Source organism: Cetorhinus maximus, chromosome 10 (assembly GCF_964194155.1).
Source record: "Cetorhinus maximus chromosome 10, sCetMax3.hap1.1, whole genome shotgun sequence".
NCBI classification, from domain to species: Eukaryota; Metazoa; Chordata; class Chondrichthyes; order Lamniformes; family Cetorhinidae; genus Cetorhinus; species Cetorhinus maximus.
In genome coordinates, this window is record NC_135888.1 from 100,499,784 (window position 1) to 100,526,439 (window position 26,656).

Below are 26,656 nucleotides of genomic sequence, written 5' to 3' on the forward strand. Positions count from 1 at the left end.
ACAGCAGTGCCTTTGTGGACTTGTCTGTAGCATATGCAGTGTGGAGGGATGGTCCACTGCTGAAAATGTCTAGAACAATATGCTGCAAACTAATATTGATTCTACTAAAAGCCAACCTTAGAAACTACAAGTTCCACAAACATCTCATGGAGCAGATTAGCAAACCTGAATACTAAATAACAGGCTCCCACAATACTCAATCTTGGCATCATTGGTTTTTAATATTTACTTCAGTAATATCCCCCCGATCCAGCCAAGGATATTTGAAAATGCAGATGGTTCTGCAATAGCCATCCAAGCATAAAACACTTGAGGACTATTATAAACTCCAGTGGCTTTGTCCAAAACCTCAGAAAATGTTTAACTCCACCATTAATTTGAGCAGCCAACATGCAAAAATAGACCTGAGTGCTCCCTTTTGTGACACTGAGCTCAGATATGAGGACTTTACAAATGATCTTGGAGTAGTTCTGGATCATAGTTTCACACACCATCAACATCAGACAAAAACTGAAGCCAAATAAAGAGGAGGATTAACTTAATCTGCAAATTAGCTGTAATCACCTGGTGAACAGATGCCACCATGGCCTTTGTTTTCTCAGTAGTGGATATATGTATCGGCATGGCAGGAAGTACATATATAAATCTTGTGGGCATGCAACCATGAGAATCTTCACAGAAAGGCGGAAACCAACACAAGCAGTTTGATGCCACTACCTCAGAAGGGAAGAAACAATAAAGAGAGAATACAATGGGTCCTAGCAAACTCAGATCTTCCCATTAACAAAGAGCACCACAAGCTCCTGAGATGATGCCTTAAATCCAGGAACCCCTCCTCATTAGCAATCAAAACTCTCAAAACCGTTGGATCTCTCCCAAAGACCATTTCAGGAGGATACAGGAAGCCAGGGGTTATGAATCAGAACCCTGGCATGGACCTCGATGGCTTCACCATCCCATGTTTTTCTTATTCGTTCAGGGGATGTGGCCAGCATTTATTGCCCATCCCTAATTGCCCTTGAGAACCAAGTGGCTTGCTAGGCCATTTAAAAGTCAACCACATTATTGTGGGTCTAGAGTCACATGTAGGCCAGGTGATTTCCTTCCCTAAAGGGCATTAGGGAACCAGATGGTTTTTTACGACAATGGTTATCATTTGACTTTTAATTCCAGATTCTTTTACTTAATTCAACTTGTACCATCTGCTGTGGTGAGATTTGAACCCAGGTCCCCAGACAATTACCCTGGGTATCTGGATTACTAGCCCACTGACAATACCACTACACCACCACCTCCCTGGTCACAACAAATGACATCAGAACTTAATTTAGACACTGCAGCCTTGTACTAAACAGTGGAAGATGAAGGGTAGAAGGAGACTGTGAATAGGTTTTCCAAACCATGGAGTACTTTGTGAACCATTCCTCACTAAGGATCTTCCCTGACTGAACGACTGCTCTTCATTCCATAACTGCAGAGGCCAAGTAAGATAATGGTAATAAAGACATAAAGAGTTCAAAAGCCTTGACTGAGTGAATTGAAATAATATGAGGTCAAAGATAGTGAGTTAAATGCACTTTTCTCATCATTGACCTTTTCCTTTTCATCCATAATCCCCTTAACATTGCATTTAGTACAGCATAATTCAATAATCACAAAATGTCAGAAAAGCTTTTTTCAAAGTAACAACAAAGATTACCAGAGAAACCTAATCTTCAAACCCACCCACAGCCTGGATCAATCTCATCAGCAGAATTTTTGGGTTGGCGAGGGGGGGAGGGGGGAGGGGTGGGGTGGGGCCCACTTGCCGACGCGTAAAATGATGCGCGATGACGTTGGGCATGCGTCCCGACATCACTGCGCACCATTTAGATTGTCAGTTTGCCCAACTGTCAAAGGCCTATTAAAGCCATCTAGAAAGTAATTAAAGTTGTTAACCTTAAGGGTGATGGGCAGGCGAAGAGCCCAGGCGGCCTTCACATTTTTCATGAAACCTTAACCACGGGCGGGATGAGGTTTCATGAAGGGCTTATTAATTAAATTAAAAAGTTAATGGACATTTCCCAGCTCATGTGACAGTTTCACATGAGGGGACACGTCCTTAAATTTTTTTTTCCCTTTATTAAATTTTTCTGAACTTGAACTGATTTCCCTCCGGCACCTCCGTGCCTCAGGGAGATTTCTGCACTCTTTCGCCTGCGCACATGCGCAAAAGAGCACAGGCCCTGACTCAGGGAATCCCTCTCTGCCCGCACAGGGAGCGCACAGCGCTTCCGGGTGAGCGTCACGCTGGGCGGGCCTTAATTGGCCTGCCCATGTAAAATGGCAGCACGGACCCGATCAGGGGCACCGATCGGGTTCACGCCCACTCCCGCCCACCTCCGCACAACCCCCCTGACGGGTGGGAAAATTCTTCCCATATGTGTGCAATCTTCTCCAGCACATACCCTCCACTCTTCCCACTTTGATCTACTCCACATCGCTTCTCTCTCCCTCTGTTCCACCTGAACGTCATCTTCCTGCTGTTTTGCTGCATCCCTCTCCCTTAGCCATCACATTTTTGCAATCTTAATTTTTTTTCAAAAACCTTTCTACCTCTTTCCCCATGTTCAAAAACCTGCCCAAGACCTAATTCTTTAAATGTGCTTGTGCCCAAGTGCACTTCCCCTAATTTTATCTACTTCCATTCAGTATCCACTGCTATTTCTATTTTAATGAAAGCCATTACATGAATATAGGTTATGTAAATATTACTCATTTTATACCATGATGAAAATGAGTTTTTATTATAGTAATGTAAAATAAATGGAATAATAGCTAAAATGTTTTGCCTTCTCTCACATACTTTATTGGAAAGAACCCTTATACTGTGATTATTCACATGGCACTGTGTACTGTACTTGTAACATATTATTGGCACAATCATTATTGAAGTCCTTTGTCTCATTAAAATGTGCAGCATTCAGTAAAAATTAAACCAGCTGAAATGATAAATGGTGATATACTCAAATAACTGTTTATCTACTATTCCATTATAATACCATAGTAAAAACTCACTCAGTTCTAGGTCTTGCTTAATGCCTGGATTGTATTCATTTATATTATGTTATGAAGGCTGCAGTCCAAAAGGTTCAGATCTATATAATAGTTAACAATAGATTGTGCAAGTAAGCATTATTTTCAAGTGTCAAATAAATCATTCAAAAATCAGCACACCTTTGTTATCTTTGTTTTATAAAGATAATCAAAAAATAAAATTCAGTCTTTGTTTTGAAGCGCTCCATTGATTCTGGGGGCAAATACATGGCTTGACGTGGAATGCACCATATAGAAGAGGAAGGTTCCAGGTTCAATCCTTGCTTTGAGTTAACTTAATGATCTCAGCCAGAGGAATAGTAGCAGAGTCACAACTAACCTCAGAAGCTCCAGGTTAGGGGTGGGGAGGGGAAGGAAATCCGTTAAGGTTCTTGTGGGTGTGAGTGGGGAGGATATGTGTAGTAATCTGCTGTGTAATATACCTTTAAGACAAATGTTGTAATGTAAGATCACTTGATCTTGGTACCCAATAGCAGAGTAGCGTGGGCTACCTCGGTAGTTTTGAGTTAGAGTCTGAAGAGTAAAGGCAGTTTTGAGTTATAAGCACACAAGTGTAGCTGCTAAGTTCCTTTTGTAAATAAACAGAATGTGTTTCTTCCAAGAACAGTTTACTGATCTTCTCTGCCTAAGTATCAACTCGGTCATCACTGATCTTGGCAACTTTCATTCATAGGCCCGGAAGTCAAGTTGCAAACGCAGATGCACACAGTCATTTGCCCATGCATGTAAAAGATGAGGATGTTCCAATTCCCGAAGAATTCGTTTTATTATTGAACTTCCTGGACTTATCACCGATATGAGCTAGACAGATTAAAGATTGGACAAATCGAGACCCAGTCTTATCCAAAGTGAGAGACCAAGTTCTTCATGGTTGGTCAGAAGAACAAGAATCTGATGAATTGAAACCATATTTCCAGAGAAGATACGAATTAACCAGCCAGGAAGGTATCTTATTTGGGAAGCACGAGTGATTGTTCCTCCAAAAGGATGAAAGCAACTGTTATTTGAACTTCACAGTGCACATTCCGGCATTTCCAGAATGAAGACAATAGCACGCAGTGTCTATAGTGGCCTGGCATGGATGGAGAAATAGCAAACTTAGTGTGAAGTTGTATGCAGTGTCAACAAGTACAAACATTACCTTCAACAGCTCCGTTACGCCCCTGGGAATGGTCAGGAAGGCCATAAGTGCGAGTACACATTGATTATGTGAACAATGTTTCTACTTATTGTCGATGAACATTCAAAATGGACGGACATATATGAAGTGAGGTTGCAAACATCTTCCGGTACCAAAGACAAACTACGACAAAGTTTCGCAATCAACGGACTACCTGAAGTGGTCGTATCAGGCAATGGAACAGTATTCACGAGTGCTGAGTTTCACCGATTTATCAGCCTCAATGGTATTACTCATGAAAATTACACCATACCACCCTTCTTAAAATGGACTGGCCAAGAGAGCAGTTCAGATGTTCAAATCTGGTATGAAGAAATTGTCTGGAGATTCTATAGCGACTAAATTAGCATGTTTTCTTTTCCATTATAGAACCACCCCTCACAAGACAACAGGTGTCACACCTGCGGAATTGTTGATGAAGCGCCGTCTCCGATCGAGATTAAGCCTAATTATGCCAAACTTGCGGGGGGGGGGGGAAGGTGGAAAGGAGTCAGGGAAGTCAGAAAATTGGACATGACTGTCACAGCCGTGACAGGACGTTTAACGTAGGGGAGAAAGTATTTGTGAAGAATTTTAGAGAAGGACCAACTTGGTTGTTTGGTGTAATAAGTGCAGTAACGGGACCTCTTTCCTACCAGGTGAAAGTATCAAAAGGATCGAGTCATACGGGACACGTGGATCATCTAAGAAGAGGAGAAAAAAAATAGCCAGAAGTGTTCATGACCGAATCAACAACTCCTGTTGAAAGAACTCAACTGAGCACTGGTGTATCTGAAGGGCCGACTGTACCTGAAAGAGTCGGAGAAACAGATTTGCAGGTACCTACTGAAGAACGAGATGCTCAAACGACTATTGTGAGGGAGGTTCCGGATAAAACATCAGAAGCTGTAGAGCTGAGCCATTCTACACGCATAAGGACCCCTCTCAGAAAGACTGACTTTGTAAATTATTTACCTGTGTGAATAATTTGATATTTTGAGAAAAATTGTAAAATGTATTTCTGAGTAAAGAGGGAGAGATGTAGTAATCTGATGTGTAATATACCTTTAAGACAAATGTTGTAATGTAAGATCACATGATCTTGGTGCCCAATAGCAGAGTAGCGTGGGCTACCTCTGTAGTCAGAAGTCTTGAGTTAGAATCTGAAGAGTAAAGTCAGAGTTTTGAGTTGTAAGCACACGAGTGTAGCTGCAAGTTCCTTCTGTAAATAAACAGAATGTGTTTCTTCTAAGAATGGTCTACTGATCTTCTCTGCCGTGGTACCAACTCGGTCACCCTGAAACCAGGGTGCAACCCAGACTTTAGCCCCAACAAACCAAGGCACTGGATCCAACAGGAAGAAAATCCATTAAGACTCTTGCTCCCAATTATTATCAGGATCTGGGCTTTCTTTGCTGTCCAATATTTGTGTAATAAGCCCATGGTTTGGTACTCTAACGTAAGTCAGTTCTTTTTAAGAGGATAAGTGGGAGGGAGGAGAAAGAAGACAAAAGAAGCTTATTTCTGCTGAAATTCTTTCCTTGTTTATAAATATGAAAGACATAAGAATTCTGACATATACTTAAGTAAGGGTATCATCAATTGTCTGATTCACTGGGAAAGCACAGTGATAGCCCAAAATCTTTGGGTTCAAGTAAATTAATTGGAAAGGAACTTGGACTGTCAGGGGACAGAATCAGCTCTCGTGGTCTAAATTAGAACTAAAGGCAGAAAAGAACAGAGAGGAGGTCCTGCTCAGGGATTATTAAGGAATAAGAACTAAATTAAAATGCAGGATCTTGAGGGTGGTAATCGCAGAATTTCTATCTGACCACATGCTGATTGGCATATGGAGAAATGGATCAGGTAAGTAAGGTGGTGTGAAAAGCCATTTTCTGGAGCACTGACCAGGGTACAGGATGGGCTACACCTGAAATGGCCTGGGACTAAGGCCCTAGCAATAAGGATAAATAGTACTGTGGTGAGGATTTTAAACTAGTGAATGGCAGAGCAGGAGATTGATATAATAATAGTCTTTTTTTTTCTTGGGATGTGGGTGTCACTGGCAAGGCCAGCATTTGTTACCCATCCCTAATTGCCCTTGAACTGAGTGGCTTTCTAGGCCACTTCAGAGGGAAGTTAAGGGTCAACCACATTATTGTGGATCTGGGGTCACATGAAGGCCAGACCAGGTAAGGATGGCAGATTTCCTTCCCTTAGTAACTAGATGGGTTTTTACAAAAATCAATGACAATATAAAGCTAGTCTCCAGCTTTATTAATTGAACTCAAATTCCACCAGCTGCCTTGGTGGGGTTTGAACCCATGTCCACAGAACATGAGCATGGTCCTCTGATTTACTAGGCCTGTGACATTACCACTACACCATTGCCTTCCCCCTAATGATATGCAAAAGGGATGAAAGCAAAGATACAAATGCAAAAAAAGTATTAAGTTAATATAAATATCAGGTGACCGAAGTAATAATGTCTGACAATAAAATAGCAGTAATAAAATATAAAAGGCTAAAACTGAATCTCAAGAAAAGGGATATGGAAACAAACAATAAAGGAAAGGATGACAAAAAGAGAATATGATGAATTTAGGAAAAAGGTTAAAAGGATAATTAGGAAGCCAAAGATGAAATATGGAATGGAAACACAAAAGAATACAAAAAAAGCAATAGTAAATAGCAGGGAAGATATTGAAATAGTTGCTATACCAAATAGATATTTTTCCTCAGTTTTTACTGAAGAGGCAACACAGAGAAAATGATAATATTGGAAGAAGTCAAATGGGATATTATCAAGACTAAGAAGAAAGGATCATTAGATAAACCATCAAAATTTAATCATGACAAAACCTTCAGGTTCAGATGAATTGTGCCCACGGATATTCAATAAAACTAAGAAGGAGATAACAGAGTTAGTAGTCAATATAAAAAATAATAATATATATGAATAGTGCCAGAGGACTACCTTGAGGTTTGATGAATACATAAGGGAGAAGGGAATAGAAATATATGAAAGTAGGGTGTGAGAGGGTTGTCTCTAGGCCTTACTTGAACCCACTCCAACTGATAAGTTTGCACTGATTGAGCGTAGTTCCTACCAGATGTGACCCTAGGACATAAAACCACCCCAAATTTGCAAATGTTAGTAAATTGATCAATTTACACAGGCACAGACCTGTTAGGCAGAATCGGATTGTCCAAATCGCCTGGTTCTATGCTGTAGATTCTATGTAAGCTTTGATCTTATGTTCCAAAACCCCTTTCTGTCCTGTTGTATGAATGGCTGGAGTACTGACTTGTATTGAGCAACATGTCTAAAAACAATTTAATTTTATGTTGGGTTGAACTTGTCTGAAGATAGCTTGAGTTCTGTTGTTTGCTTTGTGAATAATGAGAGCTGTTTTTTTTTTTTAGTTATCATTGCTTCGACATGGTGAGACAAAAGTGGAAAAAACAGAATTTTATTTAAACTGAGAATTCTGACTTTCAGACAGATGACTCAAAGGAAAAGCTGACTTTGGCTCAGAACCAGAATGGTGTCAGGCACGTTTGTTTGTAATGACACTATTGCATTTGAGACCATTTATATAAATGATATATTGAAGATTATGTTGTGTGGGCTGAGTATTAAATATGTATGAAGCTTATTTGGACCAGCAGAGATCCTGTCATTTTAGTATTTTGAGTTGGCCAGTGATAAAATCTATCAATGAGGCATGACGGAAGAGAGAATTCTGTTAATTTACAAATTAGCATATTTAAAACATTTTTTCATTACCTTATTCTTTCATTTCTACTTAAGAGAATTTTAATCCCTTCCACAAAATATAAACCCAAATCACCCCTCCCTCATTGCGACACCAAGTCTGTACTATCTGTTTTCTTCCAGTCCAATCCAATTTCACACCTGTGCAACTCCGTAGCTGCTATGCACTTTCATGAAGACTAAAGGAAAAACTATTTTAAAAAAATAGAATCAGTCAAGCATTAACTTTAAACATCAGCTTTGCGCAGAAGCTGTAACAATGAGCTGTTAAAGTGTGCCAGAAAAGGACTTTAGAAAAAAATAAGCACCATATCCTACAAATTAAAACTTTAGCCATATCACTGACACTCCCACAAGCATCAGAAGAATACTATTTGTAAATGAAGTGATTTACACAGCACTATGGGACGCAGATACTAGGTTGTGCCTGCACCCACCGAGCCGACCTTATCAAATGGTGAGCACATATGCGCTGCAGTGGCATTGGGGCAGGGCCAAAAAGGTGGAGTGCCAACATCAACTGAACGGCTGCCAGCTGACACTTTTTTCCTGTAAAGCCACTTAGTGGTACGTGACTCCTTCCAGAAAAGGCCATGGGCATTCACATAAAAGCAGGGTTTTAAAGGAAGGGTGAAGCCCTGAATCAAGGAGAGAGCCACTAGGAGACAAATGCAACTTTTACAGAATCTCTGGCCTCCAGTGAAGCACTGTTGTCAATTGCAGGCACCTATAGACTATGGACCATGGGGAGGGGAGCAGGGTTGGGCTGGTTGCTTCTTCCTATGTTCAAGCACCCACCCCTAATTACAATGTTGCTGCAGATGGATAGTCAAGGCCAATGAGACATTGTCAGATCAAGCAGGTTTAGAATAGAATCAATGATGATGAGGAAGAAAGAGAGCCAGATAAGAGGAGGGGGAAATGAAGGAAAGATGAGGTATATTCGAGGGGGACAGGAGGGTGTCTTAGAGCGTGAGGTAGGAAAGGAAGACAGAAGAAGGGGAACATAGAGAGGATAAAGTGAAGGGGAGGGTAGTAAGGCAATAGAGCATGAGAGGGAGGGCGGAAGAACAAGGTGGGGAGTAGAGGGGTGATGAGGAGGAGGAGCGGGAGGAGAATGGCAAGTTTCAGAAAGTCATCTTGAGAAAGGGGCTTATTATAGGGTGGCCAAGTCGTACTATTAGTGATAGAGTTAACCTGCAGAGACTTATTGGGTGGAAACATTAAGTTTATTTACAATGTACTCAGCAGCAACTACATGTGTGCTTTCAACTCCAACTCGATTTCTACACTGACTGCTGAGGCAGCCCGTGCTACTCTCCTATTGGTTACTACAGATCAAGTGATCTTCCTTGATAAGTATCTTACTTAAAGGTACATTACACAGTAAACAAAACCACAATTACGACATTCCTGCCCCTTAAACTCAGCTATACATGTTATATTTACAAGTACATATTTTTCAAGACAACATAATATTTACACTGGGTATGGAATTTCAGGTGGTTTCCTGGTACACGTGGAAATTTGCAGCTCCAGAACTTCAGATTCTTTATCAGATATCTCCTTTTCCGGAGTTACCTGAACATAAGCTGCTTTGATGGGCACTTGCAGTTCTGTATCCTCAACACTTACAGGACAATCAGACATGTCAGTCCTGGGTTGAGTATCCTCAACAGGAAACGCACACGTGGTCATGGTCACTGGTGGAAACATACGTTGATGATTTGTCTCTCTCTTCCTTAAATGGTCTACATATTTTTGAATGATCCAGCCTTACACCGCCACGTGGTAAGCACCTTGGTCCTTCCCCAAAGTTTTTCACGTGTACCTTTTGTCCCACGGTAAATTTCCTCTCACGACTATGCCAATTGTGTCTAGTTTTCTGGCTTCCCTGACTCCTTTCCACCTTCCCCTCTAAATTGGGCACTATTAAGCTCAATCTCATCCTGAGACAGCGTTTCAACAATAACTCAGCAGGTGTGACACCTGTTGTTGTGTGAGGGTTAGTCCTGTAATGATTAAGTGCGCTAGCTTTGTTGCCAAGGAATCGCCAGTTAGCTTTCTCATGCCTGCCTTGAACGTTTGAACCACCCTTTCGGCCAGTCCATTTGAGGAAGGGTGGTACGGTGCAGTTTTTACATGAATGATGCAGTTGAGGCTGATAAACCATTGAAACTCAGCACTCCCAAATGCCGTTCCATTATCGGAAGCGACCACTTCTGGTAGTCCGTGAATGGCAAAACTCTGATGTAGTTTCTCAATTGTAGCACCCGACGTTGGTTACTTCACCTCATAAACGTCCTATTGAATGGGCATCGACAATGAGCAGAAACATTGTTTCCAGGAAAGGTCCAACGTAGTCAAAGTGTAACCGCACCCAGGGTCTACCTGGCCACTACCATGGGCGTAATGGAGCTGTCACTGGCAACTTTTGCAGTTACTGACATTGCACACAGTGCTTTACTAAACTCTCTATTTTGCCATCCATCCCAGGCCACCATAGGTAGCTGCAAGCTATGGTCTTCATTCAGAAAATTCCTGGATGGGCACTGTGTAGTTCAATTAAAAGTGGCTCCCTTCCCTTTGGAGGAACTATCACTCTCCAAAATAGGATGCCATTCTGGCTGGTTATTTCTTGGGCAGAATTTAAGCCCTTGTTGGGCGGCCTCAGTGGGGGTGGTTGGGAAGCTGACTACTGCCCATGATCGAGGCTGGAAGGTGATTTCACACTGGCAAGCCAATTAAGGTCCACCCAATGTGAAACGCAAGCGGCAGCACTCAGTGCTGCCTGTGCGGGGGGAAGGAGGGGGGGGAGGGCAAGCGGGGCAAGCGTGAACTTCGCGCATGTGCACAAGTGCATGCTTCAGAATCTCCCTGATGCACAGAGCTGCTTCAGGGAGATGAAGAGCTTTCAAATAAAAAAATAAAGAATTAACAAATGTTATAAAACAAGTCCCCTCATGTGATTCTGTCACGTGAGCAGGGACATGTTATTAATTAAATTTAACATTTTTCTTTTCTTTTTATTTGCTTTTGGAAACCTCATCCCATCCATGGATGAGGTTTCCTAAAAAGTGCAAAGGCCATTTGGCCTTTTCACCTGCCCGCTAACCATAAGGTTGGAGGTGCAGCGAAAAATGTAAGTTAATTGAGACTTAATGGCCTTAACAGGCCTTCTAAGTATTGGTGGGCACACTGCCGATTCCCACGCGTGCCCGCCGACCTAAATATTATGTGATTGCGCGTTGACGTTGGGATGCTTGCCCAACATCAACGCGTGTCATTTTACGCTCAAGTGGGTCGGGCACGCGCCCGCCTGCCGAGCTAAAACTTTTGCCCGATGCCTTCTGTTGAAGCACGGTTTTCCATTTAATTAGATATGGGCTCCTGAGACCAACCATGTAGCACTTGATCTCGTACTTGAGATAGGACTGGGTCCTGACTTGTCCAGTCTCTGAATCTGTCAAGCACATACCGGTGAGGAATCTAAGAAATTTAATAGTAAGACCAGTTCCTGTGGGACTGGGACATTCTCATCATTTTCTTGTAAAGGCAAATGGCTAAGGGCATCGGCGTTTGAGATTTGGTTGCCAGGCCTATGAACAAAAGTATATTCGTATGCTGCCAGAATTAAGGCCCTATTAGTATTTCTGTATCGTCTTTCTATGTGCTTTCTTCTTTCCAGCGCAGACTTAATCTTGGCCTACTTTATGACTTCACTGTTGGCCAGACTTCTCTCAGATGCAAGCTCAACTTGTCTGAGCTCAGTGGCTGAATCTCCCAAAATTTTATTATCTGTCTGCTTCTTGGAAAATTCGGCGACTTTTGCTTCCAAAGCCTCTTTGGCTTCATTTAGCTGATTCTTCAGCTCTTCCATCTCTTTTGTGTATTTGTTTGCTGCCTCCTGGAAAATTGAACATTGTTGTGTCTTCTCTGTCAACTCATTCTTCAGTTTGTTCAGAGAAGTGCAGAATTATTTCTGTTTCTCTTCATACTTTTCCAGAGGTACAAACTTTGAACTGAAGGAATCTTGTAGTGTGTGAAGGTCTTTCAACAGGTTTTCTTTTTCCCTTTGAAGGTTGCTCACCTTGTCTCAAACTCTGTCATTAAGCAGGGCTCTTCGAGTTGCTTCTGCTGTTCTTCCAGATTTTGGCTTAAGGCAGCCTGCACTTCTTCAGGTTGTTGAGTCCTTACACACTCCTTTTTCAAAACAGGAACACTCCCAGCTTCCTTTTGGAATCCCAGTGTCCAATCAAGGTTGATTTCCCTTAGCCAATTTCGCCCTAGAAGGCTTGGTCCTCTGCCTCGCAATACTAACACTGTTGCTTTGCCGATTAGCTTTCATAATGGACAGTTACTCTGCTAATGCCTTTTACTTGAATGTCTTCATCTGTGTATGTTATTAGCTTGCCCACTGTTTGTTCCAAACTTAATTGATGTTCACCGTTTTTCAAATATCTGAAAGTATGTTCCCAATTACTGTAGTGGAAGCTCCCATGACTACTTTAATTTTAATAGCTCTGCCATTTACTTTCATTGTGACAAATATTGGTTCTGTCGTTCCAACTTTCAGATTAAATAACGAGTAAATGTCAAAACTTATTGTTTCAGGCTCTTCTACATTGTAGATTTCATTGGCTTCTCCTTTTGTTTGCAAGCCTGCTTGAATCTTCCCTTGCACTGCCTCATTATATGTCCATTTCTGTGACAATAATAGCATTCGATTTTTTTAAACTGCCAATCGCTAAAAGATTGCTTGTTTCCACCTCTATTAAAATTATCCTTCAATTTCGCTGCTAAGTTATTTTTCTTTACCCTTTGGCTAGTGTGTCTGTTTCCTGCTTCTCAGCAGAGTCTCGCTTTTTTGCGCCTCTTTCGGCTGAGGCTTCCCGTCCGATGTGGAGGACGGCACAAATTTGCGCAGCCTGTATTGCTTTTGAATCTCTTACTGCGCTTTCCATGGCCAGCGAGCGGTACAGTGTCGATTTCTTTCCAGCTTGATTTTTTCTGTTCTACCCTGTTTTATCCTCATCGGCAGTTTGTTGTAGGGCGGCTGTGTTGTACTATTAGTGATAGAGTTGATCGGCAGACACTCCCTGAATTAAGTTAAGTTATTAGTTTATTTACAATGTACTCATTAAGTTTATTTACAATGTACTCACCAGCAACTACACGTGTGCTTTCTACTTCAACTCTATCTCTACACTGACAGCTGAGGTAGCCCACGCTACTCTCTTATTGGTTACTACAGATCACGTGATTTCCCTTACGCATTATTCTTAAAGGTATATTACACACTAAACAAAGCCATAATAACTACAGGGTTGCAGTGTGAAAATCATCTTAGCTGGTGGAGGGTGTGTGGGGGCACTGGGGATCTGCTGAAACATTGCTGGTAGAGCTGAAGCAGTTTACGCTTAATCGCAACAAAATGAATTTTTAGGCTTCGTGCTGCTCTGCTGCCCAATGGGTTTCTAGATGAAAAAGACAGGCGGAAGTCACTAAAGGAGTATTTTTGGAGAGTGTTACAAAAATCACAGGAGACAGCCTAAGAGAAGTAAATATCATGGGTCAGTGGGTGTGCTTCATCACCTTCTTGATGTCTGTTCACCTACAGGATGGACTGGGCCTACCAGACTGCAAGGCTGGAACTCCAGCAATAGGAACAGGGGAGCGTCGATGAGATAACAAGAGGAAGATTGAGAAGAGATGGAGGAAGGGGTGAGGAAATTGAAGAAGGATGAGAGGAGGGAGGCAGGAGGGGAAAAGGGAGAAGGCAGATGAGGAATCAAAATGTGTGGAAATCCAAAGCTTAGAAGGTGGGAAAGTGCAACCAAAAATCTGAATGGAAGGCAATGAATGAACAGACAGTCTAGAGGATAATAGAGGAGAGAGCAGTGTGGGCGAATTCCCATGGTGTCTATGGTAGCCTGGTAATAACTCAATAAATGACAGATTCGATACTGGTAGCTTGGATTTATAAGACTAATATGACCAGGAAAGTCCCACAATGTATTAATTTATATGTATTACATGTAAATGAATGCCTGCAAATGAGTGCAAGGCAACAAACAATATATAGTTTCAGGTACCAAACCACAAAAGCAAAGCTGGAGTAGTTTTTAACTGTCATCTGAACGCAGAGGATAAATTATAGGCTTGAAAGTCATTTGCTGATACATTATTTTTAATGCCTCCTGTTCCAGTTTGATGAGAGGTTCTGACTTGTTAAGGCTGATTTTTTACTGCCAGTTGCTCTCCTTGTGTCGCAGATTTGTGAAACTCTTTATGTAAAATTAACTACAACATCTCTGCTACAACTTTATCGCAAACAACTTTGCATTTAATCACGGAAATACTAAGTCAGATGCATATTATTTAAAAACTTTGCTTCCTCCAGACTTCCAATATTTTACATTTAATTAGCTTATAAATACAACACTCTAAAAATCTGATTGTACCTCAGGAGTAGGAGGCAGAGAGGGTGTATGCAGGTTGCACATGCCTTTTTCACAAGGGTGCAGAGGCCATGGGGACCTTATCACATGCCACCCCATTGCTGATTACCCCCTCTGTCAAACAGCCTTTTGCTCCATCTTCCATACATTTCATAACTAATAAAAATGTTCAAAGAAAATTCAATAAAAAACTATTTTACTAATGCCCCCATGATTTTCCTCCTCGGGTTGCTGTCCAACAAATTGTAACAAGACAAGCTCACCACAAAATTGGTCCTGACTTTCATGACAATTATGGAAATGCTAGCCTTTTGGGAGGATTAGCATTCTGTGTTGCAGTCTGGAGTTATGTTGTGACACAGACTGGGGCTCACATGGAACGTGTCTCCTATCGGCAAGATCACCCCTCAAAATTGGAGGGAAGACTAGAGGAATGGGCCAAGTGTTTGCAAGAAATTGAGTACAGATGGGTTTCCCACCCCACCACCTGAAGAGTCGGCAGGGAACGCATGCCCTCCGATGCTGGCTGTCCCTCAGCACTTCGTCGGAGTGTTTATTGTCTAGAGGCGAGGCTTCTGCCCCTCACTCAGGAGGAAGTCCAGCCTCGGAGAGCTGCCAGCCAATCAGATTGGCTGGCAGCTCTGTAGTCTCAGCAGCGCCACCAGGAGCAGTGGCCAATGCTGGGACTACAAGCAGTCCCCAGATTCTAAGTCCCAGAGCCAGCCGAGACCTAAGTGTGGGGTCTCACATCAAGGATGGGAGGGGAGGCCGAGGGGATGGAGGGGAAGAGGGGTTGGGGATCTTGATGGAGCACCTGGGAAGGGGGGGATAAATATTTTTTGGGGGTGTGGGGGAGGGGCTGGTGCACCAAATGTGAAAAGAAAGCCAATGAGGGAGGATCCATGGCCTGAGCAAGCTAACCTGCTAAGTTTTCCCCGGCCCCCCAGCCCGTCCCTGTAAAGTTGAGGCTGGTCGGGAAGGCCCTAAGTGGTCACTTTTGGCGAGGACAGGTGAAGGCTAGGCCCTGAAACTAGTTTTTTCTTTAAATAATTATTCAATTCCCTTTTAAAAGCCATGATTGATCAATCACACTATTTCAGGACTAGGGCTTGCCTGCCTGCCAAAAAATTGAGGACAAGTCGGGGGCGGGCGAGTGGGCGGCAGGAAAGCCACCCAGGAAATTTTACAGGCCCCCACTGCCTGCAAACCTGCCTTAAAATTCTGCCCTTGGGGACTTCAGGATGATCCTCAAGGGTTGACAGCCTTACGTGAAATTAGTGCTGAAAGCTCATTATAATGGGTCACATCTACAGCCAGTGCTTTCCACATTATCTATTAGGTGCGCAAATGCTTGAACAGCAGGACATTGGGCATCTGTGAGGTCTGCACCTATTAAACAGGAGGTAGACACTGGCTGCAGACATGAGGGAACAGTGTCTGCAAGAGCTGTAGATCAGGTGCCCAGGTCCTCTGTTGCTGCTTTGGAGGTCCTTGTTTTCGCATGAGATCCTATTTCTGCTATGCCACCCCCAGGGCAGCATAATGTCCTACAGGTAACAACCTTATTCCTCCATCACCAGAAGGAAGAGGTTCTGAGGAGGTCAAGGCCATAGACCTATCTACCAAGACATAATTGCAATACTGGAAAAGCTTAATGACCTCAGCAGAGTTATCAAGGTAAGAATATTAACTTTCACCTCAAGAACTCCCTGCTCATACCTGCTCCATCTGAAATTCCACTACCCTCAAGAAAACCTTATTTCCCTTCATTCACACAATCACTGCACCAGTGGGCCTGAACTTCCTCGGAGTGGCAATCAACGTCAGATTGCCATTCCTGCCCAATTACTTATCTCAATTTTCCTTTGATCCTATTTCGCCTGACCTTCCGACTGAGGCTGGGCAAGATCCAGGCAGTGCCGAAGTGCAGGAGAATCAAAGTGAGGGAGGGCACGCCCACTTTTTTACAGCACCAGCTGCCGTAAACCAGGTAAGTTTAAAGTGAAATTTAAAGATCCTTGACAGGCCAGGCAGAAGGTATGTGTCTGAAGTAAGTCAATAGGATTTGGGGCATGGGGGCAAATCGGAGGACTGGGGAGGTTGGGGGACAGTCGGAGGTCTGGGGGAGGTTGGAGGTCTGGGAGGTCGGAGGTCAGGCCTCAGGTTGGGACTGCAGGAGGTTGGGGGTGGCGGGGGGTGGGGGTGCATGGGGGCTGTGGTGGGTGTGGGGAGGGTATCGGGCCTAAGGGAGGGGTGGGGGGAGGGCCTCAGGTCGGGTCTGGTCGGGCCTGGGTGGGGTGTGGATGAGGGTGACGGTGAGAGTCGGGCCTGCCAGGCAAGGGGATGAGTCCCGTGAGGGAGGGGGCAATACCGTGGGGGTAGTGTGAGACCCCTGGGCAGTGTGGGGGAGTCCCATAGGGGGGATAGTCAGGGAGTGGGGGAGTCCCCGGGGGTAGTCGTGTAGTCCGTGAGTGGGGTAGTCGGGGGTTGGAGAGGCTGGGTGAGTCCTGTGCGGGGGAGGAGGTAGTCGGAGGCGTGGGGGGAATCCCGTGGGGGGTGGTCTCTGGAGTGTGGGGGTGTCCAGAGGGGCGGGGGGGTCGTCTGTGTCTGTGCAATAATTACTCAGAGGTTAGAAGCAGTTTTAATTCTTCTAGCTTTTTGTGGCTAACTGTTGATGTAACTCAGTTTGAAGTTTGCAATTTAAATCGCATTTTCGGATGGTTCCCAGTGCAGGGCAATTGCCCAGAGGAAGTTTGCACTTCCGGGCAATTGCCGTGCAAACCTCACCTGTGAACCTCCGAAGGGGTTTCCAAGCGCATCTTTGGGGTACTCCCCCATGTAGTTTTGAGGTACTTTCCCAATCTGGTGCTGGGGAGCTCAGAAGTTAAGGCCTGTTATTTCCTTCTCCTCCAGTCAAGCACTCTGCACCTCCTTCTCTCAGCAATACTGCAACCCTCACTCCTGCGCATCTCACATCTGACACACAAGATCTGTGGCATTTGACTATGAAAGGCACATTTTCAAAACAGCTCCAAAGACTGCCACAAACACGCTCCCCTTTCTTGCTGAAGAACACAGGCAACACAATGCAGTATATAGCTATCAAAATCCAGGGGGTGCTTCTACGCACCCTCCCCACTTGAGGAGGACTTTGTGGTTTTCAGGGCTAAGAGGGGAGCTCCGGCTCTGGCAGTGGCAATGCTGGCGGATGTGTTGCTCAGGGTTTCTTCACATCTTTCCACTTTTTTTGCTTCTCACTTCAACACATGCTGGATGGCAAACTGCAGCTTTCAGTAGCCATTCAGCCATGAGTTTTGGAGATTGAATAGCAGCTGGAGTCACTGCACGGCATCCACGAGTCAAAGGGCTTTGTGGATAGCATGTTACTGGATGTGGTCACCCTGCAGCTTAACAGTGTGCAGGCGGAGAGGGTCTGGACAGAGTAGATAGGGAGAAACTGTTCCCATTGGTGGCAGGGTCGAGGAAAAGAGGACATCGATTTAAGGTGATTGGCAAAAGAACCAAAGATGACTTGAGGAAAAACCTTTTCACAGTGAATGGTTCAGACCTGGAATGCACTGTTTGAAAACGTGGTGGAGGCAGGTTCAATGACCCAAACCTCCCCAGTCCTCCGATTCCACCCCCATGCCCCAAAACCTATTGACTTACTTCAGACACTGACCTTCTGCCTGGCCTGTCAAGGACCTTTAAATTTCACTGGACCTTTAAACTTACCTGGTTTACGGCAGTTGGTGCTGTAAAAAAGTGGGCATGCCCTCCCTCACTTTGACTCTCCTGCACTTTGAGGCTGGGCCCAGGGGACACGTTGCACTGCCTGGATCTTTTAAAAGGGAACTGAATAATCATCTAAAGAAAAAAAAACTCAGGCCCAAGGGAAAAGGACAGGGGGGACCTAGCTGGGTTGCTCTTGCATAGAATCGGCACAGACACGAGGGGTTGAAAGGTCTCCTCCTGCACTTTAACGATTTTATGATTCTATGGTCAGCATTTTGTTCTCATGGCGAGGTTCCCGCCAACAGGCTGGATAGTGGGGTGTGGCGCGGAATGCAGAGCTACAGAGGAGGGTGAACGGGGGTCGGGGGAGGCAGTTGCCTGAACCTCTCAGACAGGCCCCAATGAGGTGGTAGGTGCAGGGTTCAGGAGAACATGCTGCGCTGTTGCTGCAGGATGGCCATTGCTGATAGGGGACACCCTCCATGAGCCAGAGATTGCCTGAATAAGAGGCCTACTACAAGCCCATTGGAAGGCCGCCAGGGTTCTCCTGGAGGTTTCCCATGTGACGGAGGGCCCACCCATCACTGGCTAAATGCCAGTGGTGATGGGAAGATGTTCTCAATTGGCTACTTTAAGTGGTTCAATATGCCTCTGGGTGGAAGATCCATCTGCTCCTTTCCTGCCATTGCAAGATGGCGCAGTGGTGGGAAGATGATGGGCACTCTCTTACACCTTCCCTTGCCATTTTATGGGCACCACCCCCTCACCCCAGCATTTTGCAGCCTGGCCCAACAGGGCTGGTAAAATTCAGCCTTATGATTGGTCACTCTTTCTGTTCGCCTTTATGTTAAAAAGCTAACCCTTGTTCCTGTTGTTCATTTCAAGTGCTGAAAATGTCAAGGCCCCTGTGCCACCAGGCAGCCTTTTGAAGATACAGCATCACTCAATCAGGCCCTAGAAAGCACTACCTCAAAGACTGAAGCCACATACACGCTTTAGATGAAGAGTCTGATGAAGAGTCATACGGACTCGAAACGTTAACTCTGTCTTCCTCTCCGCAGATGCTGTCAGACCTGCTGAGTTTTTCCAGCTATTTTTGTTTTTGTTTCAGATTTCCAGTATCCGCAGTATTTTACTTTTATCTACATGCTTTAAAGACTAGGCTAGAGGAAGGGCCTTCACATGGTGACTCACTGAGCACAAGTGCGCATGAGTGAGTGCAGAGGACAGGGCTAGTTTGGCTGCAGAAGACTTGGATTGTGACCACGAGGATATTGATTACAGCATCAAGAAATGCTAGGTGCAATGGGCAGCCTACAAACAAATATGTACAATGGCTGAGAGCACAGAGGTGTCTAACTCCAACTTGTGTCAGAGCTTTGCAAGTGATCAGATCTGTGAATACAACAGTGGATCTCACTGCGATGCAGTCCCTGTTTATAGCTTCCATGGTGGCTCAGACTGCTATCATCTAGGTTCAGGTGACCAGTGTTGACAGGGCCTTCCAGAGAGTCATGTTACTCCTGTACTCCATTCTCACATAGAGTCGTAGGAGTGCAGAAGTGCCATCCCAGGAAAATTGCCCTTGGCTTTATGTGAGAAGAACCCTCTATCCTCTTTCAGGATGACAGTGTGCCTGTACCCCTGCCACCCAACCCATCAGTGCCCTTGTCAGTGCCACATAGCCAGCTGGGCGAAACCTCCTCCTCCTTCAAAAGATTACAATTTCATCTTCATATATCTCCACAAAGTGACAAAACTGTGCCGATATAATACATCTTCACTTTTACTGTACTTCAGCATCTTATTTATTATTTCTGCCATCTCCTATTTAATTAATCAAAATTCAAATAAAACAGGTTGACTGCCAATGGTCAGAACAATGAAAGGTAAAATGTTTATTGAATATTTTTAGTCCATTAATAACCAAGCTAAAAAGCTGGTTCCCGTCATTTTGGGTGAATTTTGTTGCTTTCAAGAGGAAGCGTGCTGGTGTTAGGAAAGGGAACACATTGCCATTTCAGACACTGTCAGTATTATATTATCCAAGGCCAAATATGATCAAGTTATATGTGAATTAAAGCTCACTAAAAGTGCCCTTATTACGCTAGTGTGACATTTTCCTATTTCCCACATCAGTAGCCTCTTTTGAGTGAAAATGCAATTAGAGACACATTAGGGACAATTTTGTGATGTGCACCCAGCCTATTAGGCAACAGAAACATCATTCAGTGCTGGATCTGAACACAGGTTTGGGCAGTGAAAGGCTATTAGCCTTTCTGAAAATACTTCTAAAAAAAACGATTTCTGTTATTTTGCAATGCAATCTTAACAGCTGTAACACTGTATTTGGAGGTCTGCTGTACTCTGCAAATAGCACAACCTCAGCACCATGAAGGTAAACATTCATAGTCACACAGAACAAATAATGCACATGAGGCAAAGCTTACATTTCTGGGCTGTAACCATCATGCAAGGCAAATTTTACTTAAATGTTGCAAAATTCAGGAAAAGAATCAGATTCTGTTTGAACAGTTCTCACCTGGATTATTTCATTTCTTAATTTATTGCAAGTAATTTTCTGAAGATAGCAAATATTTGAAATAACTCTGAATACTGAAAACAAGGATGTTGCTGGAGGAGGAAAAATCCACAAATCATACCAACATACGAATTAGAAGCAGGAGTAGGCCACTCGGCCCCTCAAGCCTGCTCTGCCATTCAATAAGATCGAATTTAACCTCAACTCCACATTTCTGGCTACCCCTGATAAACTTTCACCCCCACTCCTTGTTAATCAAGAGTCTATCTAGCTCTGCCTTAAAAATATTCAAAGACTCTGCTTCCATGGCCTTTTGAGGGAGAGAGCTTCAAAGACTCACAATCCTCAGAGAAAAAATTTCTCCTCATCTCTGCCTTAAATGGGCGACCCCCTATTTTTAAACAGTGACCTCTAGTTGTCTCACAAGAGGAAACATCCTCTCCACATCCACTCTTTCAAGACCCCTCAGGATCTTAAAGGTTTCAATTAAGTCACCTTTTACTCTTCTAAATTCCAGTGGATACAAGCCTAGCCAGTCCAGCCTTTCCTCGTAAAACAACCCGCCCATCTAGTAAACCTTCTCTGAATGCATTTACATCTTTCTTTAAATAAGGAGACCAGAACACAATACTCCAAATGTGGTCTCACCAATGCCCTGTACAACTGAAGAATAACCTCCCTACTTTTGTAATCAATTCCTCTCACAATAAATGATAACATTCTATTAGCTTTCCTAATTCCCTGCTGTACCTGCAGTAATCTTTTGTGATTCATGCACTAGGACACCCAGATCCCTCTGAATCCCAGAGTTCTGCAATCTCTCACCATTAAGATAAGCTTCTTTTTTATTCTTCCTGCCAAAATGAATAATTTCACATTTCCCCACATTATACTCCATTTGCCAGATCTTTGCCCACTCACTTAACATATCTATGTCACTTTGAAGCCTTCTTACATCCTCTTCACAATTTACTTTCCTACCTACCTTTGTGTCATCAGCAAATTTAGCAACTATTCCTTCGGTCCCTTCATCCAAATCATTTATATAAATTGTAAAAAGTTGAGGCTCCAGCACTGATCCCTGTGGCACACCACTTGTCACATCCTGCCAACCAGAAAAAGATCCATTTATGCCAACTCTCTGCTTCCTGTTAGCTAGCTAACCTTCTATCCATGCCAATATGTTAACCCTTACACCATGAGCTTTTATTTTCTGCAACAACCTTTGATGTGGCACTTTATCAAATGCCTTCCGGAAATCTAAGTATAGTACATCCACCAGTTCCCCTTTATCCACAGCACTTGTGACTCCTTCAAAGAACTCCAATAAATTGGTTAAACATGATTTCCCTCTTACAAAACCATGTTGACTCTGATTGCCTTGAATTTTTCTAAGTGCCCTGCTATAACATCTTTAATAATAGCTTCTAACATTTTCCCTATGACAGATGTTAGGCTAACTGGCCTATAGCCCCCTCTCTCCCTCTCTTTTTGAATAAAGAAGTTACATTTGCTATTTTCCAATCTAATGGAACCTTCCCCAAATCTAGGGAATTTTGGAAAATTAAAACCAGTGCATCAACTATCTCACTAGCCACTTCTTTCAAGACCTTAGGGTGAAGTCCATCTGGACCTGGGGATTTGTCAGCCTGCAGCCACAGCAATTTGCTTAATACCACTTCTCTGATGATTGTAATTTTCTCTAGTTCCCCCGTCCCTTCCATTTCCTGATTTACAGCTATTTCCAGGATGTTACTTGTGTCCTCAATAGTGAAGACCAAAGCAAAAAACCTGTTTAATTCATCCGCCATCTCCCTAGTTCCATTATCAGTTCCCCAGACGCACTTTCTAAAGGACCAAAGCTCATTTTGTTAACTCTTTTCTTATTGAAATATCTATTGAAACTCTTACTATCTATCTTTATGTTATCAGCTAGCTTTCTCTCATACTCTAATTTTTCCCCCCTTATTAAACTTTTTGTCATTCTTTGCTGTTGTTTATATTCTTTTCAATCTTTTGACCTGCCACCCATCTTTGCATAATTATATGCTTTTTCTTTTGATACTGTCTTTAACTTTTTTAGTTAACCACGGATGGTGGGCCCTCCTTTTGGAACTTTTCTTTCTCATTGCAATGTATCTTTCTGTGTATTCTGAAATATCTCTTTAAATGTTTGCCACTGAACCTAACTGACCTATCCCTAAACCTCATTTGCCAGTTCATTTTAGCTAGCTGCGCTTTCATGCTCTCATCCTATTGTATGTAGAGTGGTGGAAATGTCAGGATAAGGATATTAACAGTTTCTTCTCAGATTATGAAAAATGCTTGGCTTTCCCATAAGTGAAGAATGGTTGATTTTACTAATACATACTTGATTGCAGTCAATCCAAATGTCCTGTATCCCTCACTCCTGAAGCTGTAGTTTTCGAATATTCCAGGAAATGACTGAGGCCATTTTACGAATTACAAAAAATCCTTCAGCCAGATAATGTTCCTTCCCATTTTTAATGGTCTTCAGTGGGCTTGTGGTTGACCTCCTAAACTGAACCTCAAATTGAACATTTTCATCTTTGTGTTTCAATCTTTCTATGGCCCTAGCCTTCCCTCTCTCTATAGCCTCCTCTAGCTCTACCACATCCCACAAGCTCACCATTCCTCTAACTTTTGCTCTTGTGAAACCCTCCCCTTCTTTACATTGTCTTGGTTCCCAACCTCTCAAATTCCCATCCTGAACTCTTCTATCTCTCTACTTCCCTTGCCTCCTTCAAGAGTCTTCTTAAAATCTACCTCTCTGACAAAGATTTTGATCATCTTTTCTCTCCTATGACTTAGCATCCATTTTCTCTTCACATCTCTGTGAAGCATTTTGGGTTATTTTCTTTATTAAATGTATTATATTAATGCAAGCTGTTGGTAATGTGACACTTTAAATCTAAATCTGTTGGCAACATTTAAGATATAGAGTGTACCAGATTAACAAATGTACAAAATCCATAGCTGCAATATGGATTTAGCGTATCAATCACCACAGAGCTTTGTATCAAAGAAATAGTGATGGACTTAATACTTAGCTCTGCTCAACATTAAGAATGCTGACAGTGTCACTCTTGCACATTATATTTGAAATATGGGCAGATTTCCTTTGGTGTTGCTCACAGTTTGCAGTGGGTTATGTAGCCACTAGGATGGGTTGGTGTATAAATCCTCCACTTGAGGAATTATGAAGAAGTAAAAGAATTTGGCTCAGAAATTATGAAGTCACTTACCTTTGGTTTGTTCCGTTGGCAAAAATAAGTTTTCTACACACATTTCAGTTAGTAAGAAAATGTGTTCAGATGAATATTAAATCCAGTTATTAAAAAAAACCCTACAAAACTGCTGGGGGCATGTTCAATCATTTTACAGTAAGCCTAACCTAGATGTGCATCACTATAATAACTGCAGTCATAAACATTGGCCAGAATTTTCTGTTCCCGTTGGCGGTGGGCGTGGCTGATGGGGTAAGTGAACAATATGGCGAGAAGGTCAAAAATCAGTTTAATGCCGTTGGGAAACCAGTTTGCAATTGTCCGCTCCGTCTGTCAATGGCAGGCCATCCAATGTCAGGAACGTAATTTTAATGCATTTGCATCTCATCATTGTGCTCACACTCCAGAATCATCCCCGCATGTCAAATTTACCCCTCACGTCGGTGTGACTCAAAACGGCGTGATTCACGACTTTAAAACGTATGCACCTAGCGAGCTGAACTTCAAGGGGAACTCAGAGGTGAGTGCACACAACCTTGCGCAACACTCACAAGGTACTGAAACAGTCCATGTCCAAATGCAGTAAGACCTGGACGACATCAGACTTGGGCTGACAAGTGGCAAGTAACATTCACGCTACATAAGTGTCAGGCAATGGCCATCTCCAACAAGAGAGAATCCAACCATCACCCCTTGATGTTCAATGGCATTGCCATCACTGAATCCCCCACTATCAACATCCTGAGGGTTACCATTTACCAGAAACTGAACGGGACTAGCCATATAAATACTGTGGCTACAAGAGCAGGTCAGAGGCTAGGAATCCTGCAATGAGTAACTCACCTCCTGACTCCCCAAAGCCTGTCTGCCATCTACAAGGCACAAGTCAGGAGTGTGATGGAATATTCCCCACTTGCCTGGATGAATGCAGCTCCCACAACACTCAAGAAGCTTAACACTGTCCAGGACAAAGCAGCCCTCTTGATTGGCACCACATCCACAAACATTCACTCCCTCCACCACTGACGCACAGTAGCAGCAGTGTGTACCATCTACAAGATCCACTGCAGGACTTCACCAAGGCTCCTTCGACTGCACCTTCCAAGCCCATGACCACTACCATCTAGAAGGACAAGGGCAGCAGACACATGGGAACACCACCACCTGGAAGTTCCCCTCCAAGTCATTCATCATCCTGACTTGGAAATATATTGCCATTCTTTCACTGTCGCTGGGCAAGATCCTGGAACTCCCTTCCTGACAGCACTGTGGGTGTACCTACACCACGTGGATTCACACACCATACAAAAGTGGCAATGGAGGAATGAAGAGACCCTTAATTGGCCACTTAAGTGCTGAATTGGTTTCCGGACTGATGGCCGATCTCCCACCTTTCCCACTGCTGGAAAAATGGTGTAGCAGCAGGAAAACCTCAGGTACACCACCTGATGCCTTCCCACATTTTTTTACCAGTCTTCCTACCTCCCACTCTGCCCCCAAAGGCTGGTAAAATTCAGCCTTAGTTTCTAGAATTCCCACAGTCAACATGTCAACCCAAGAACTTGTTTGTTATCTGTCTCATGGTTGTGTTGCCTAACACCTGTCAGATTTGACAAAGTTATGGAAGTGTTACTGGGCAGCGGTTCAAGAAGGCAGCTCACAACCACCTTCTCAAGGGCAACTAGGGATGGGCAATAAATGCTGGCCCAGCCAGTGAAGCGCACATCCCGTGAATGAACTAAAAAAAAGAATCGCCCATAGGCCATCAAGGAAGAGGTACCCACGCATTCGGTGCAGGGGGTTGGGGGGTGGGCCACAGGCAAGTCACTTTTTCCTGGCTGGCTTTCGGTGTGGTGCTGGGGTAAGGGTTCCTGCGCTGATAGGGCCGGGGATTAGGTTGGGGGTGGGAGGGAGGGGGGGGGCGGCAAGGCAGCACATACTGATGGAAGTGCACAATCACACGCTGGGTGGCTGGTGGGGAGAGTGAGGGAAGTGGCCACACACTTGTCAAAAGTGAGCATTCTTCCACAGCTAAGACTGTTCAGCTGCAGCTCCATTGACAATGCTTGGAGTCGGACCTCTGAAGCTTTTCTGCCCACTCAAGCAACGCAAAATCATGAAAGTGCCACCAAATGCTCCAGACCTTTTCACCTCTCGGGTGCAGACTGAAAATTAATGTGTGTTTTAGGGGGCTGCAGAACAACTGGATGGCTGGGCAAGTTGTACAATCTCCTTGCAAAAGCTGGCCATGGAGCAGTCACTGGTGAAGGTGCTCACAGCCCTTTATAATGTCTTTATTCAGGTTTGGACCAGTATTCTTCATGGTTCAAGCTAACAGTGCAGCCTTGCAGTGTGGGTAGGAGAATGTCTGCACCTGAGCTGAGAGCACAGCATGTGAAGCCCTGGAAAGAGCCACTGGCATAAAAACTAAGCGCTGCGGTCACTTTCATGGCCACTGGCATTGGTTGCCCTCCATGTCCCCCTGGCAGCAGACCCTGCAGCAGGTGACATATGTGACCAACTAGTTCCCTAGACATGCGCAGTCTTTGGCGACACTGGTTCTCAGTTGTTTGCAAGAATGACAGACGGCGTCTATGGACCTTGGGTCTAGCGAGGCGCCTACAAGCAACGGTTCAC

At 43.8% G+C, this 26,656-nt stretch overlaps 1 protein-coding gene across 1 annotated transcript in view; it reads right to left on the reverse strand.

The window, feature by feature from the left end:
- The window catches only part of spock1 (SPARC (osteonectin), cwcv and kazal like domains proteoglycan 1), a 561,184-nt gene that overhangs the window by 206,458 nt on the left and 328,070 nt on the right, over positions 1 to 26,656 (reverse strand). The window lies entirely within an intron of this gene.